Source organism: Physella acuta, unplaced genomic scaffold (genome assembly GCF_028476545.2).
Source record: "Physella acuta isolate Inbredline_101_S28 unplaced genomic scaffold, ASM2847654v3 ptg002103l, whole genome shotgun sequence".
Classification (NCBI taxonomy): domain Eukaryota; kingdom Metazoa; phylum Mollusca; class Gastropoda; family Physidae; genus Physella; species Physella acuta.
Genome location: NW_026733604.1, coordinates 35,283 through 40,000, shown reverse-complemented (window position 1 = coordinate 40,000; position 4,718 = coordinate 35,283). Strand labels below are relative to the sequence as shown.

The following is a 4,718-nucleotide window of genomic DNA, read 5'->3' as shown; positions in this document are numbered from 1 at the left end:
GAACGCCTTGGGGTGTCACATAAAACTCGCCATGTCCGGGAAAATTCGTTAAACGGGTCAAAACTGACCAGTCGTATTTCCCTATATAATCTTTGTATTTTTTGGGAAAAACAGAGGTGATTTCAAAACGGATTTTAGGGCACTTACCTTCTTTACATCTGGCTAATATTTTGCATGCTGTTAGGTAAATGGATTGACCTTCAGGGAAAACTGTCGGTTTCACTCAATGCCCTCGACGATGGCTAAAAAGTGACCGCGAATGAAATTCTCTTAATATGAGCTCTATTACGAAAAGCAATTTCCTCTGACGACCCCCCTTGAAATTTTGTGAGGTGGTAGGAGAACGCCTTGCCGAGTAACATTAAACTCGCCATGTCAGGGAAAATTCGTTAAATGGGTCAAAACTGAACAGTCGTATTTCCCTATATAATCGTTGTATTTTATGGGAAAAAACAGAGGGTGATTTCAAAACGGATTTTAGGGCACTTACCTTCTTTACATCTGCCTAATTTTTTGCATGCTGTTAGGTAAATGGCTTGACCTTTAGGGAAATCTGTCGGTTTCACTCGAGGCCCTCGACGAGGGCTAAAACGGGACCGCGAGTGAATTTCTCTTTATATGAGGTCTTTTACTAAAAAAAAATTCCTCCGACGACCCCCCTTGAAATTTTGTGAGGTGGTAGGAGAACGCCATGTGGTGTCACATAAAACTCGCCATGTCCGGGAAAATTCGTTAAATGGGTCAAAACTGACCAGTCGTATTTCCCTATATAATCTTTGTATTTTATGGGAAAAACAGAGGGTGATTTCAAAACGGATTTTAGGGCACTTACCTTCTTTACATCTGGCTAATTTTTTGCATGCTGTTAGGTAAATGGCTTGACCTTTAGGGAAATCTGTCGGTTTTACTCAAAGCCCTCGACGAGGGCTAAAAAGTCACTGCGAGTGAAATTCTCTTTATATGAGCTTTATTACGAAAAAAATTTCCTCAGACGACCCTCCTTGAAAATTTGTGAGGTGGTAGGAGAACGCCTTGGGGTGTCACAAAAAACTCGCCATGTCCGGGAAAATTCATTAAATGGGTCAAAGCTGACCAGTCGTATTTCCCTATATAATCGTTGTATTTTATGGGAAAAAACAGAGGGTGATTTCAAAACGGATTTTAGGGCACTTACCTTCTTTACATCTGGCTAATTTTTTGCATGCTGTTAGGTAAATGGCTTGACCTTTAGGGAAAACTGTCGGTTAGCGGTATTACGAAAAAAAAATTCCTCAGACGACCCCCCTTGAAATTTTGTGAGGTGGTAGGAGAACGCCTTGGGGTGTCACATAAAACTCGCCATGTCCGGGAAAATTCGTTAAATGGGTCAAAACTGAACAGTCGTATTTCCCTTTATAATCGTTGTATTTTATGGGAAAAAACAGAGGGTGATTTCAAAACGGATTTTAGGGCACTTACCTTCTTTACATCTGGCTAATTTTTTGCATGCTGTTAGGTAAATGGCTTGAACTTTAGGGAAAACTGTCGGTTTCACTCGAAGATCTCGACGAGGGCTTAACGTGACCACGAGTGAAAAATTCTCTTTATATGAGGTCTATTACTAAAAAAAAATTCCTCCGACGACCCCCCTTGAAATTTTGTGAGGTGGTAGGAGAACGCCTTGGGGTGTCACAACAAACTCGCCATGTCCGGGAAAATTCGTTAAATCGGTCAAAACTGACCAGTCGTATTTCCCTATATAATCGTTGTATTTTATGGGAAAAACAGAGGGTGATTTCAAAACGGATTTTAGGGCACTTACCTTCTTTACATCTGGCTAATTTTTTGCATGCTGTTAGGTAAATGGCTTGACCTTTAGGAAAAACTGTCGGTTTCACTCAATGCCCTCGACGAGGGCTACAAAATGACCGCGAGTGAAATTCTCTTAATATGAGATCTATTACGAAAAAAAATTTCCTTCATACGACCCCCCTTGAAATTTTGTGAGGTGGTAGGAGAACGCCTTGGGGTGTCACTAAAAACTCGCCATGTCCGGGAAAATTCGTTAAATGGGTCAAAACTGACCAGTCGTATTTCCCTATATAATCTTTGTATTTTATGGGAAAAACAGGGAATTTTCAACACAAGTTTTAGGTTACTTAACCTCTGTACATCATACTAATGTTTTGCATATACTTCTATAGATGACTAGGCCGCATGGAAAAACTATTGGTCAGACTCAAAGCCCTCGACCAGGGCTAAAAGATGACCGCGAGTGAAATTCTCCTTATATGAGATATATATAAATAAATTGACGAACGATCCCCTTAATATTGTTTGAGGTCGTAGACCGACTCTGGAGGGTAACTAAAAACGTTATTTCCGTCGGAAAAAGCCACTGTAGTCGTTAAATATGTTAATATATCATATTTTCTTATATAAGCATATTAACTGTTTGTTTAAAAAAAAAGTAAACAAAGACATACTTCATTTGGTCAATTTTCAAGGGAGGTAACCTTTTTAAATAATTATTTTTCAAATAATTGTATACTATTTTAAACAGAAACAGAAAACGACAAAGTATAGCATTTGTTTTAGTAAAAAATTAAGTTGTTTATTAAGCTACGTATCATAATTAAATAAAAAATTAATTTTAAACGTCACTGTAATATAAATTATGAGATATACTGTTCATGGAACCTCTGTATTTCTAATTCCTTTTTAGTTATAACTTGCGTACTTTCAATTATTTTCTCTGAAAGCGGATGTTAAACAACATACAACATCTTCTCTAAAATTAGGATTACTGTTTAAATTTAAGCACCCCACACCTCATCCATCACCAAATAATTAGTATTCAAATTATCAAATGTTTTTGAAAACCTAAGCGAAGCTAGGCAGTATGCCTAGTATATATATATATATATATATATATATATATATATATATATATATATATATATATATATATATATATATATATATATATATATATATATATATTAGTTATGTTGCAGTATCACTAAATAATAAATAACCACCATACACTATGGTGTTATATAATCTGCTAATGGTACTTACAATCTAATATATAAAGCTCAATTCTGTATGTAAATATAAGTTTGTTTGTTTGTCGTTGACATACTTGTATGGATTTAAGTGTTAGACTATTACCGTGCTCATAGTCTAAATTTATGAGTTAAAAAATTACTATTGAAAGTGTTGGGAAACAATTTTCATTTTTCAAACTGATAGTAATAATTGTCGGCATGTTCATTAAACACAAGTTTTAAAAAATAACCAAAATTCTAATTATTTCTGAAAATTATTTATATTTAGTCCTTTAGCACTTACTTCCCTTTGATAAATTAGGAAAACACAATTACTTCCCTTTATAAAACATTGCATTAGTGGAAAAGAATTTACTTTTTATTACTTTGTTTTGGTGTTGGGAAAAATATAATTACATAATTAGCGGGGATTGATCAAGTGCAAATGTTGTAGGTATTTTACGAATAAGCTTGGAGTATTATAATTGTTCATTTGGTTTGGTTTGGCACCTACGTTCGTTTAAGTGAGTGCAAAAGACTATGAATAAGTTGGGGTACTATAGTCGATTAGTAAGCTGAAACAGGCGATTCTGCCCCGGGCTAGACTGTGAGCACTTTGCGTTTATGTTCGCGTTAGTGTTTTCTTTGTGTTTAGGTTGGGTTTGCGTTAGTGGTTGTGTTTTGATTTGGTTCGTTTTTGTTCTTTCTTTTTCGTTTTCGTTTGTGTTTTTTTTCTTTGGGTTTGTGTTTGTATTTGTGTTTGTGGTTGGGTTTGCGTTTGGATTTGGTTTGTTTTCGTTTTTATTTGTAATTGTGTTAGCGTTATGTTTGCGTTTTGTTGTTTTGGTTGGTTGTTGTTTGGGTGGGCAATGCCGGGTTTATGATGATTAATAAACACACAGATAATGGTCTTTAACAGAAAGGTTTTTCACAGAAGCCAGAGCAGGGCCTGGCCGGGACGGCTAGTAGTTTATAATTTGGACTATAAAAAAATACATCACCCACTTTAATGCTAATGATGAAGAACAAAATGCAATTACTTTCCTTGGTTTGCAGTTGGGAATCCATTAAAGACGATCTTTTCTCCAATAGGGTTGACTTTAAAATCGATTCGCTCCGGCTATTAAATTAAAAGTTACTATATTGTTTTCTTCATATATATATATATATATATATATATATATATATATATATATATATATATATATATATATATCTACGACAAATTCCCGAATGACACTTGCCCTAACACCTTTCCCCTGCCTGCGCAACTGTTCTAATTAAATTGCCAAACATTTGCTTGTGTGTTTGAGAAATTTTAAGAATTTTGTTAAGCCTTCTTGATGCGGCCTTTTTTGTTGACATTGCAAAATATCTAAAATTTAGTGCAATTAATATAAATTTTTTCTCTGTTACAGCATGCTGTGTGCAACATTTTCAAGTGTTAAAAGTTCACAGGAGTATTCTGAATATATATTCATATATTTATATATGTATACATTCATATATATATATATATATATATATATATATATATATATATATATATATATATATATATATACACATAGGCCTATATATATATATATATACATTTATATATATATATACGTATATATAAAGTAAGATAAATAGATTTATACTTACTGGCCGATGAATCTGAAATTTAAGGTTGATGGATGTTTCTAT

General features: G+C 34.1%; 1 long non-coding RNA gene across 1 annotated transcript in view; it reads right to left on the bottom strand.

Moving 5' to 3' along the window:
• The window catches only part of LOC131932171 (uncharacterized), a 9,387-nt gene extending 5,237 nt beyond the window's left edge, over nucleotides 1-4,150 (bottom strand). Inside the window, exon 1 of the long non-coding RNA XR_009384492.1 lies at nucleotides 4,070-4,150. This is a non-coding gene — a long non-coding RNA (uncharacterized LOC131932171). The remainder of the gene's footprint in view (nucleotides 1-4,069) is intronic.
• Between the last annotated feature and the right edge of the window lie 568 nt (nucleotides 4,151-4,718).